At 27.6% G+C, this 13,790-nt stretch overlaps 1 protein-coding gene and 1 pseudogene across 2 annotated transcripts in view; both read right to left on the minus strand.

Annotated features, from left to right (window-relative positions):
- The window catches only part of dnc (phosphodiesterase dunce), a 625,052-nt gene that overhangs the window by 284,671 nt on the left and 326,591 nt on the right, over window positions 1-13,790 (minus strand). The window lies entirely within an intron of this gene.
- On the minus strand, window positions 6,006-6,834 carry LOC149055013 (uncharacterized; annotated as a pseudogene).

Raw genomic sequence — 13,790 nt, forward strand, 5'->3', positions numbered from 1 at the left:
TAATGGATGGAATTAAATTTGAAGCCAATGATATTATATCACGTATACGAAAAACGATTCTGAGCGGAGACAGTTTATCTGTCTAGGATATATTATGTTATTAAAAATTTCCAAATCTTAGATTTAAAAAGTCACTCAAATGTTTTGAAAATTTTACCATGTCTAGGTAAGGCTAATATAAGTAAACAACCCATATTTCAAGTTTTTACGAATGTTTTTAACCGAATTACGACAAAAAAAACTCTCAAAATTAAAATGTCTATAAATACCTCAATAATAGCTGAAATTTTCCGAACTTTAAACCGTAAGGAACAAAATCCATAATACAAAAAAAATATCTCTTGTCATTTTTCATTTGAAGCAATATTTCTGGTGGAAAACGTCGTCTGTAATTATTTAATATTATAAAATCGTGAAATCGTACTTTTTTCTCCTTTAACCGCTTTTATTTTGAGTACCGTTTAAATCAAAAAATTACTTCTCTATAGTATCAGCTCAAGAACATTACCTTTCAGAAAAGATGCTACATTTGATACTTTTGAACAAGTTTAGAAGGAGAAAAAGTGTTACAGAATAAAAAATAAATAAACATCACTGTAAAACCAATACATTCCTCGCTCCGCTCAGAATCTAAAAACTGAAAAAACATACATGATAATAATTAAAAATTTAACAATCTATATGCACTAAAAACATTCAAATTATAAATTATAGTTATTCTTTTTCGAAAATACAACGTTTAAATAACTTGAAAAAATTTAAGTAATATTTATTTAATATATCAGTTTGAAATTTAAACATAATGCTATGTTATATTTGATTTATCCGTTTAATTGCATTAAAGATCATACAAATCTGTTCAAATGGACAAAAATATTTTTTTTAAATAAGTGAAAAGAAAATAAGCACATTAATAGGCTATTATGTTTAAACATTGATGATTATAATCAGTGGTTAAATTTGATATAATAATAATAATTTTTTTCTCGTTTGAATTTATTTTTATTTATTGCTTAATTTTATATTTTATGTATAAAATATTAAATTAAATGTATGTGTTTTGAGACATTGAAAATATAATGCAGTTTTGGATATTATATCAACAGAACTAAATTAGGTATAAAGAATTGAAAATATTTAATAAAATGAAAAATATTTAAAAGATTCAAACATAAAAAATTCATTAATTTTTTTGTTTTATAGTTATGCTCCGTGATAAATACTATCGAAAGACAAATCAAAAATGATATTAAGTATCAACATCTCAATAATCAGTGAGATATATGTGTGCATAAACTTATTTTGTGTTTAAAAAAATATGTATCATGTATAACGATAATCTACAAATTATTTTAAAATCCATTAAATCCAATAAATGTAATTTTAGCCAAAAATGCGATAATCCTGACGTACTGTTAATTGATAATTGATAAATGTGAGAACATTTTTCCAAAAAAGTAGTTTTCTTTTCCAAGAAAGTTTTAATATTAATATAAGATAATTCTAAATTCTATACATTTTCGATAATCATAAAAAATAAATGATTTGTTCTTTCGTTGATCTAAAAATGAAATTTTTTAAATACATTTATATCATATCAATTCAAATGGAGCTTCAAATGTATTAGATTAATTGCTCAGTTCTTAAACAAAACAGGTGAAATCAAATCAAATGTGTAGGTATCGTTGTATCAGGGCCTGGACACTGATAAAAATTAACACGGTAAAGATACCCAATACTCAAAAACGTGGCGGCCATCTTCCCGTTGGCTAAACAGTGTAACCATATCAGAAAAACAAAATGTTAAATACAATGTTTTTTCAAAAATGTATAGATCCAACTCTAGTTTTATTCAAATTACTTACTAATTGCTTAAAATTCTTAATTTTAAAATTAACAACTGCATAAGATTAGTATAACACAAATATATGATTAAATAGGTATTCATATCAAATACATATTGGAAAAAAATACATGTTTTATTAAATAAAATATATATTTTATTTATAAGAAGCTAAAATGTAGTTTTGAAATTTATAGATCACGATTGTTTGAAGGCAAGCTTGAATAGTAGAGGTACATTAAGATTATGATTTAAAAATAAAAAAATAGATTGAGAAGGAAAAAGATAAAAAGAGTATGTTATTATATAATGCTTCTAATGCACAGTATTATTCAAAAAAGTACAGACGACAGATCACAACAGAACATGTTCTGCTTGTTTTAACTGCAGTTAAAAAGCAGTACACACTAAAAAACGTGTAACAAATGCTTTTGCTAAGATTTTTAATAATCTTAATGTAAATGTTTTGAATTAAATCATGAAATATGATACCAGTTTTTTAACTGATAATACTAAATTGATAAAGTAGCCAACGGGAACATGGCCACCACGTTTTTGTTTGCATTGAAAGTGTCTCTTCTGATTTAATCTATTCTGTGGTTCGTGGTTGTATAGCCTATAGGTATTATTATTTTGGTCTATATAATATACTCCATTAAAAAAAAAATTCGTATATAGTTATTAATAATAATTATTAAAATTTTTGTTCAGAGTTAAGTGCAAAGTGTTTATATAGTTCTGATAATTAATAGATAGTAAAATATCATTATCATTAAATTATATTATATTTTTATTAGTTAAGTTATAATTGTTATCGACAATGACGATATTAAAATGGTTCAATTCCATGTACCTACACTTGATACAGATACCCTTGGTGTTACTATTGTTTGATGTTAGTGATTTTTCGTGTACATAGTATTGTTTTGTACACCATATAATATAAATGTACACATCGATAAAGACAACATTTAATGAGTCAAAAATCCGAAAAGTGTAAAAAAATAAACGATTACCTTGAAGTCTTTGTAAACTCGTTAATCTCAGTGACAAAATATGTCTTGCCCATGGACTTCCATCGAGATTTCGCTGTTCAGCCAATGCATTTTAATCAAGATTATCATAATATTTATATAATTCTAAAGGAAATTTCTCAATATGTACGTTATACTATACATGTCGTGGGTGTTATGGAACGTAGGAATCACACACAGTTTGAGAAAAATGTATGTATAAGATACTACGAAAAAAAAAATATAATATAAAAAATATTATTCTATTCGATCAGTCCATATGGAAATATATTTTATTTTTCATCGCGTTTGAAAATATGATAATATTATTTAAGTGTAATATTATATGGTAAATTAATTTATATTTATTTTCTTAGTACTTAACGTTTTTCGTACCTATACATATTATAATGCCTAACTTTTATTAAGAATAAATCCGTGTAAAATATTATAAATATATCATCAAGTGGACAGATACAGTTATTGTTTGTTCAAAAATGATTTAATTTAATTTTCATACAATAGAAAGGAATAATACTGGATATACCAAGTGAAATATTAATATAGTATGAATGTTTGATTAGTTGTATTGTTGTATTATAGTTGATAACTAGTCCAAACGTTAATCATTAATTTATTAGTTTTCAATTTGTGGAATACAATATTATACAATCCAAATGATTCAAATGTTTTTATTCATTGCCAATTACGGTTCTACAAAATTATTAAAGTGCCTATATATGTGCTTCCATAATTCGATCATAAAAATTGTATTTAATGCAATGCAATATACGTTTTTATAGATTGTTTCCAATATAACAGTTATATGACTATAGTATACATACTATTACTTTTAATACCTTTTCTATATTTTTTTATTTTGTTTATACGAAACCCGATTTAGAAGAGATATATAGATATTTATAAAAAAATCCACCTTTCATTTATATTTAAATAGTTTTGATGATTCAGAAATTGAATTCCATTGGCATTAAATTAATTTTATATTACAATTTCGTATTGTTAAAATGTTAAATGTATTTTTCAAGCATCATCGTATTTTGATGTTAACGTGATAAAAAAAAAAATAGGAATATAAAATCGAAGACCCATACAGCTGGTTTAGTCACGTTTACACGCATCGGGTTTTGTGCGATGTATGATGGTCACAGTATGGTTTGCAACATTAACGCATTTAACTCAAATATGCACTCGTAGAGTATTGTTAGCCACCTCGTGTGACTAGAATATAAATCGATGTTTTGGGAAATGTATTATTCATTTATTTCTTAATTTTAATTTTTCTTCTGCTCAAAAAAAAAAAAAAATTCCCAATAAATATTGATACAATACTGCCGTTTACATTATGTTGTATCTTATCAATTGGCCATAAAACCAACGTACAATGAATAATTTTTATGATGATTTGACACAAAAATATGCAAAGGTGAAAACAAAAACAATAACCTACCAATATATAAAAACGTATATTATACTGTATTGTATATTGTCTTATTTCAAAAATAAACTTCTCGACAAAAACCAATAAACATTGTTTTCAGTTTTCACTGTTTTCACTGTTTTTCAGTATTTTTTTTTCTGTTGAAATAGTTTCTTTTTATCACTTACTAAATAATATATATAACATAGAAATATGTATAAACTTTATAGTTTCTGATGCATTCTTTGTCAAGCACTGGACAAGTTTATATTTGGTTTTTATTTTGTACCAACGATAAACAACATTAAATCGTAATCGTCTTAAAATTGTTATTGACTTGGTAAATTGAATGGCATACCTACATATATATTATATTCATAAAATCATAAAATCAAGGCGTTCGTCTAACAAAATATATCTTAAGACATTCGTATTATGTTTTATTAAATCGACTGCCAACTTTTATAAATTATAAATTTTCTATTTATGAAATACTCTTAAGCTTACTATTTTAGTACGGCTGATAATAGGTACCAAATCTATACAATCGTTAAAAATAATAAAACAATTATAATTCATCCGCACTTCAACTATATAATTATTAACAATCCTGTTTTTTTAAATTAATTTATTCTTTTATATAACCTTTGACAACTACTTTATTATACCAATTTTAATGAAAAAGCAACGTTATCATAATATGATACGGTTTTACGGTATCTGTATATTCGCACATAATTAGTACCTAAGTATAAAAATTTTAAAATAATAGGTAATATAGTTTAACGTTCTCTGAATCAAGATTTCAGTCGAAATTGGACTTTTAGTTATATCAGACATACACTAGTTATACAGACTAGTAAACATTAAATATAATTTTATATAATATATCTCAGTCTATCAATAATCTCTAATTTTCTGTTTATGGTGCACGGTTAAGGTGGGTATCTACTCTACCTTATTGTGGAAATTAATGTGGGATTTTTGAACCGTTATCTCATAAGTCACTCACAATAGGACCAAACATAAAACTAGGAATAAAAGCGAATATCACGAATAGGGTAAAAATATATTAGAACATAAAAAGGTAAAGGTTTTATTCTTAAAACGCATTTTCACAGACTTCAGGGGGGAGTTTATATAGTAGGTAGGTACGAAGTACTAATAAACAAAATAGAATAAAATAGAAAACACTGGATAAATTATTTTTTTGAAAACCTATTGCATAGAAGAACGGTTTTTTTTTTGGTTTTCCATTAAATATATTGCATTTTGATGTGTTAAAGTTTTTTTTTAAAGTTTGTGTTTTATCTATTATCTAACTATACAAACAGTAAATAACCTATATGACCTACATTTATTACGTGGACATTTTAAGGGATAATTGTTTTTGACAAACTAATATATTATATAATGTGTCAACACAAATTTGTAATATTATGCAAATTTAAAGTATTATTTATTTGCTAAAGTCACATCCAGGCATGAAACATTATACATGAATTATCAACAACTATAACATTACAGGATCATTAACAAATTGATCTAATACATATATATATATATATATATATATATATTATATTTATAAGTTTATTAAGGTTTCAACAACAGGTTTTTAGCCTACTTTAATCAAAAGTTAATCAAGAAAAATAATATTTATATATTATTGCATTTTAGTATGAATTTCACTCATTATTATTATTGTTTACAATGGATAGTTTTAATTTACATTCAGGAAGAATGTACTGATTGCAGCTGTGTTCTCTTCTTTGAAGGCTTGGTAGGTTGAAATAGGATTTTTAAGTATCTTGCGTTCTTAGATGTATTTGGGGCAGGAGATGACAATGTGTTCAACTTATAATGTTACGTTGCAAGTATAACATATTGGTGCTGGTTCTTTTTTTATGAGATGGTCATGAGTTATGCGAGAATGGCCTATTTTGGCTCAAGTGACGGTAACCTCCTATCTTCTTTTTGTGCAGTGATGGTAGTTTAAATTTCTTAACTAATCATTTTGTATTTCTCAGTTAATGGGTGAGAGGTAGATTTTTCCAAAAAAGTTGCCATTCTTCTATTATTTTCTGATGGACTATGCAAAAATTTCAAATTAGGAAGAACAGTTGATTGGAATGGATTGTGGAGATATAATGGCTTTATAGGCTAATGTGTCTGCTTTTTCGTTTCCGGGTATCCTAATGTGTGAAGGGACACACATGAAACATGTGGGGTTTTTTATTTCAAATACTAATTTCTGAATGTGTTGGATAAGTTCGTTTTTTGGGTAGGAGTTAGAGATTGCAATGAGTACACTCTAAGGGTCACTGATAATGATGTGGCAGTTTTTTGAGTTTGAAGATGAGATGATTACTAGTGCTTGGTAAATAGCAAGAATTTCAGCTGTGTAAATACTAAAGGACGACGGTAGTTTAAAAAGGTAGGTCTCCCAATCTACGATTACAGAGAAGCCCGCTCTATTTTTTACTTTTAGAAGCATCTGTTTATATTTGCGTATAGTCCGGAAATCATTACGACATTATTTCTGCAAAATGGTTGAGTATGATTCGATTATCTGTATTATGTTTGCAGTATTCAGCCAATTGGGTGTTGATTTTTGGTGACCAAAGCCAAGGAGGTAGAGGATTCTGAATTTTGTTTATAAATTATGATTGAAATTCTAAGTTATCGTTGATTATTTTGAAGTTTTTGAGTATTGTGCTTCTAGATGTCAGTATATTGATGGGGAAAAGGCTGTGGATGATGTATTTGGTTATGAGATCAGTCAGATTCTTAATTTTAGTCACATATTTTAAAATGCAACTATGGCGTCTATAGTGTAGGGTGATTCTCCAGCGTAAAAGAAGTATACTGTCTACAGAACTCATCCTGAAGGCTCCAAAATGGCCAAACAAATGCTTTGGTTGTGGATAGTATACAGAGTATATAGGTCTTTTTTTGCTGAATAGTATATGATGTCTCCATAATTAATTGATGAGAGTATAAGAGCTTTATAAATTGTGATAAGGCTCTTTGTGTCAGATTCTCAGGTGTTCTTATCGAGTATTTTGATCGTCTTTAATCTTGATTGACATTCATTTTTTAGTTTTTTTCAGATGAGGTCACCAAGTAAATTTGTTGAGACTCAGGATGCGGATACTATTTGCAAAATAAATATGAGTATTCATGAAGTTCATTGTTGGTTAAGGATCTTCTTCTTCTTCTTTTTTTTTAAGATAATGCATTAAGTTTTTGTGGGAAAACTAAAGCCTGTTTCTGAAGACAATTTGAAGAGAGAGTGTCAAGTTCTTGTAGGAGAAAGTGGGCTGAAGTTTTAATTTGTGACCCACTGAAGTAGATGTTTCAGTCATCAGTGAAGAGAGAATATTTTACATGATTGGGAAGGCTTTTGCATATGTAATTTATGGCTACCAGAAAATGTGTGACACTGAGTATAGACCCTTGAGGGAGTCCATTATCAATGAAGTGTGTAGATAAGATCTTATCGTTGATTTTTAAATTAAATGTTCGGTCTGTTAGGAAGTTTTTATAAAGTTGAAGAGGTTGCCATTAATTTTCTATGAGTGGAGTATTTTATTATCACTCCTTTTTTCCAGACAGTGTCATACGCTTTTGAAATGTCCAATGCTATTGTGATTAGATGTAGGTTGCGTCTGAACGCAGAGAAAATGTCGGTGTGTAACGTAGATAAAGCATCTAACATTGAATGATTTTTAACCACATTGTTCTTTGATGATAAATTTGGATGATTCTAGGAGCCAGGTTAGGCGTTTGTTTATTATTTTTTCAATTAGTTTGCTTAGAGTACTAATAATTGATATCAGTCTGTAGTTTTCGATGTCGAATTTTCTTTTGTTCGGTTTGGGGATGGGTATTATATTTGCATTCCGCAATTGTTTTGGGAAAATCCCCTGGGTCCATATGATATTGTATATATGTAGGAAGATTTTCATTCCCCTAATAATATATTATATCACATAACGATTATAACAATGTATTAATTTAAACGCATAATATATTAATCAGTAAGTAAATATTTTTCAGCTTTAGTTATGTGAAATATATTCATTTTATATAATAGAAAATCTATTATATTATAATAATGAGTTATAAATAATATAACGTGGATCTTAAGTATATTATAACTTTTTATAAATGAAGATTTTTGTGAAACTATAGATGAACAAATTTCGTTTATTATTTACTCATTTTAGCTTATACACTTTATTCGTATTATTTTTGGCTGTTCGTTATTCCATTCTAGACAAAATATAATATTTAACCCGACATAGGTACTAATTGTTTTCTTCAACATTTATTTCGTGAAGTATTTCCCTCAAACCAGAAATAAATGGCATAGTAATAGTGTACAATGTAAACTATACACATAAATAACATGTTTACCTGCGATCTCATTTTATTACAGGCGTCTGTATTCAGTAATATCCACTGATATTTAGGTTGCTTATTTTTACAGCACCTTCGGGGGAACAGACAAACATAATATATAAGTACACACACATGTGTATATTACGGAATAAACGCAAGCATTTTATCAAACCAATAATCAACATATTATAACGTTCGAAGTACGTATATATATATATGAATATATTTTATGAACGGTAGTCTCCTTTTATAGAGAAAAACTATAGGTATTTCGTAAAACAATATTTTTAAATTTTAAGAACGAAATAAACACAACTGATAATCATAGAAAACACATAGTATACTTCAGTAGGTATGTGTTGTTGACTTTTAGAAAAAAAAACTGATTTCATAACGCTTTTTATTATTAAATTTAATGTGTTGTATTTTATGGTAGGTAAGTAAAATATAATGATAATATGACGTATCCATTGATTATTCCTGAGTCGCGAATGTTTCATACGCTACAGCTCGCATAATATGATGATGATTATAATATACAATTTTTCATCAAGCGTATATTATTATTGTAATTATCATCAGAGTATAAAAACTGTTTTCAGCCGAGACCAAGCTGTAGTTTAGTAATACATAATAATTTTACCTATTATTTTCTATTTTTATCAAGGTACAAAATACTTTTGTTCCTGTCGTATTAATCCTACTCCCGAACAAAACTACTGACACTTTCATGCATTAAACAAGATCACAAAATATCTAACAGTTGGCACGGTATTCATTAATTTTGAAACAGCTATTCATAGCGCCATAACTTTAAAGCTACAGCAAGTTACAGTTAGAAGTTGCAGATTCCATTTATGTCAGTCATGGTGGAGAAAAATTCAACAGTTTGGTCTCTCCAATGAATTTAAAGATAATGCTTCAGAAATCGGACAACTTCTGAAACTATTTTTGGACTGTCCTTATTATCACCCAAAGACGTCGAAGACTGTTTTTATAATGATTTGATGGCAATAAAACCTTGTTGCCTAAAATTGGATCAGTTCTTTGACTACGTTCATGATACATACATAATGCCAAACAGTATCTTTCCACCGAAAATTTGGGCTAGATTTGACAAAAATATTGATAGGACTACAAATTGTTGCGAATCATTCCATTCAAAACTGAATAAAGAATTTACAAGTGACCATCCTAAAATATTTTATTTTATGAACACTTTAACAGGATTCAGATATTCAATTATTATAATAAATTTCGAAGAAATAATAATAGGAAACTTACTAGCAAACAAAAAAAATAATTAACATATACTTGGAAAATTGTATGACTAAGTAAATTAATGAGAGATTTACGCGAATTTAATACTTAAAGAAAGTTTGCTTCAAATTTGAAAGTCAATGATTTTAAATAATTGTATTTATTATATTTTATTATTTGAATTTTGTACCTACACCTAGTGATGACTATAGTTGACTTCCAAATCAACGATTTAAAATTGTATAATATATTATATCATTTTTTTAAAATAATTTTCATTGCATACATTTTTAACCAAGCCTGCTTTTAAGTTGACAGTCCTAAGCCTGTAAAATTGAGAAGGAAAATGTGCGTAATTAAACGGGAACCAATTCGGCTTACCTTAATAAAATACCTTTTCAAACGGGAACCAATTCGGCGCGTGGAATTGGAGCCAGGAAACCAATTTGGTACCAGCCAAGATAATATAGGCACTGCCTTAATGGCACAAAAATATTTTAAGCGTCACAATCATTTGGCGGGTTTAATCTTTAGTCCAGATGACAAGAACATAACAATTTGTTTTCTCATCAAAGAGTACCTAATGTATTACGAATGATATAATATTACTATACATGCAAAATATGCGTCGTTCAGAAGTTTTCTGCAAAATCTGTCGCAACTGAGAGACTTTTGGCAATCGACCAAATACCTCGATGTGTAAACTTACATAAATAATAATATTCGAACTCACAGCAGTATTCATGAATTTTATTTACGTTTATGAATTATTATTATATTCTGTCTGTTTTGCATTTTTTATAAATTCATACGAAATATAAAAATGTATTTTTACTCGGACGAGAATTATCTCGGTCTTCGTCATTATATTATATTATTATTATTATTATCATCAAAATGATTAAAAATTAAAAATTTTAAAGCCAAAGTGTGAATATGATATGTAAGAGTGTAATAATAATATTTAAGTCCCGCTGCAACCGATTGGCAAACTGTAAAATATTTCACATGTCATCACACCATATTGATTATCATATAGTGTTATAAATTGTCAGGCACATAATGTTTGAATCTGAAATACACATTTATTCATTTCAATAAAGCCAGAAAATCTGTGTCCCGTGTCAAATCGCATTATAATAAATTACATTTTCCATCGTTCGAACGAACGAAAGTAAGAATTCAAACTATTCAAAACGTTCCGAACACATGTGGGTTATACGAGTAAACGACTTGGTCAAACCTTTTCTTATTTTAAGTCAAAGAAAACATCTTATTGTGTCTTGTCTGGAATTACACCTGAACGTCGGTGTTTTCGTCTAACTAGCAAGACATTTACACGCCACAGTCTTAAATCGACTCTCATTTTAAAATCGATAAATTTTATTGCGGAAAATATTTTTATATTTTTCATTAAGATTATTTTCAAATAAAAAAAATTAAGATTATTTCTGTCAAGATTCTCGTTTCGTTTCTGCACCGTTTAACCACTAAGAGGTACTCAACCACAAAAAAAGTACCCATCACTTTAAGTTTATTAGTAGTCATTATGACTAATGTAGAGTATATAAAACTAAAAAATGTATACTATAAATCATTTACACGACCGACCTCGCGTTATTAATCTTTTATAATTAAAACAAATTATATTAAATTAGCAGAGAGCTAGTTTGGTATACAGTAATATTTTTAACAGCTGCAAACAAACTGCGCATTGTGGATACTTTATATTGCATTATTATAATATTCAATTTTAATTTTAAATGTAACGCATTTTATCATTAAAAATCAGTATTGAGTTTTAAAATTAACAGATAATATTCCTAAATTCCCAACGTGCGTGTATGATACAGTAATAATATACTAGGTATGTTTGATACTTGTATTGTATCATTAATATATAATATTATTAATCATTACCATTTACGATTTTGGAATTAATGTTTAGTCATTGCCCTTATTGAAAAATCAACTACCGTTTTATCAAAGTCATTTACTTTTGTATTGTTATATTTTGTTTTCCCACTTTCTTTGCTAATTGCTTTTTCCGCAAATGCTTCAATAGTAAAAATGAAAATAAAACAATCCCATCACTCACTCAAAAATGATAATGTAAAATAATAATAATGAATAAATAATAAAATCGAAATAATGAAATGGTTGTCGGTCAAGAAAAACAGAAAGATGAGTCGTATAGTTTTAAAACGCTATAGACATTATAAATAGATTCTAACTAAAGATAAAGTGCTATTCATCTTCCATAAAATTTGAAAATGTATATTTTAGTTTCAATAATTCTATGGCTTCTGGTGTTATGGTGATTATGTATTTGTGGGTCATGATGTAATTTTTACTAAATGCATGTCTGCAATGGTTTTGTAAATACAAAAAGTAAACTAAGTATACAAACTACCATATCAAACATAATACACTACAATCAACTCCTCATTACACATTATTATTTATCCTTTGAAGGAAGTACAAAACTACTGAAATCAGAACATTAAAAAAAAGCAAATTTAATGTAACTAAACAATGATTAACTGGTAATAATAATAAAAAATCCGTTACCATTTTTCGACAGTGTTTTAAAAAAACAGTTCGTTTCATTAACATACCATAAAATAAATGTCCAATGTACGTTTAATATATTAATATTATAATTATCAATACAAACGAACCAAGTGCATATATGCTATGGCTTATGATTATTTCATATCATCACGCGTCATATTCGTAGGTAGTTAGTTATCGGCAGTACCGTTAACAGGATTTTAATATGGTGTGGGGATGGGTTCATCATCAAATAAAGAAAATTAATTTAAAATAATATGAAAGCATTGTTAGCAGTTTTAAATTTTTGTAAAAACATTCTCATACTTTCCATATTGTAAGGGCTCGGGGATAAAACCCCACTCTTCTCAAACATGCATTCCGGATGCCACACAAAAACAAAATGAGGTTTAATTTCAACGCGCGTATTTCAATATTATACATGATGACGTGTGGTCTTATAAAATAATTTTTATTATTTTAATAGGTTGTATATGAATACACAAAATAATACATGATGAAAAGTTCCCAGTGCTTGGATAACAACTGTGAAAAATCTATCCAGCATTATAACATTCGAGGACAGGGAAAAACGCGAGCACATCAGTCAACTCTACGTGATCAATGTTTTTTTCGATTTTTGGAGGAATAGAAAAATACGATGTGAGATATTGTTATGATAATGCGTTTGCTAGTATGTTTGTATAATATATTTTTATAACGCACGTGCACGGGTAAAGACGGTGGCGTACGTGTCTTGCACGATGTAGACACACTAGTTTTGAAAAAGGATTTCACGATGACGGGCAAGTTGTCATAACGTCGTACTCAGATTAAAAAAGAGGCTGTTTTTAAAATTGACTTTTGTGCCCATAACTCATTCATACGTATAATATTACAATACACGGGTGTATTTTTGACTTTCAAACTACAAGTGTATATCATAATATATTTGTATATATATAGAATATAATATATAATATATATAATGATCCACTTACTTTCAAATGTCTAAATTACACCACGCTAAAATTTAATGCACAATAAAATCAATAGATTATATATCATAATATAAACATAGAACTATAGAAGTATCATAGTACTTGCATCAGTTGCATCCCACTTTTTTGACACAAAGTACTGAAGTTATTATTTATAACATTCAGATTTTCAAATACGTTTAAAGAAAATTACAGTTGATAATCGCTAATATTGTTTATCTCTCATTTAACTCGAATTTCAAGTTAATTTGTTAATACATAATTTAATGATT

The sequence above is a fragment of the Diuraphis noxia genome, unplaced genomic scaffold (assembly GCF_037042655.1).
Source record: "Diuraphis noxia isolate RWA-SAM2 unplaced genomic scaffold, SU_Dnox_SAM2 contig0005, whole genome shotgun sequence".
NCBI lineage: Eukaryota > Metazoa > Arthropoda > Insecta > Hemiptera > Aphididae > Diuraphis > Diuraphis noxia.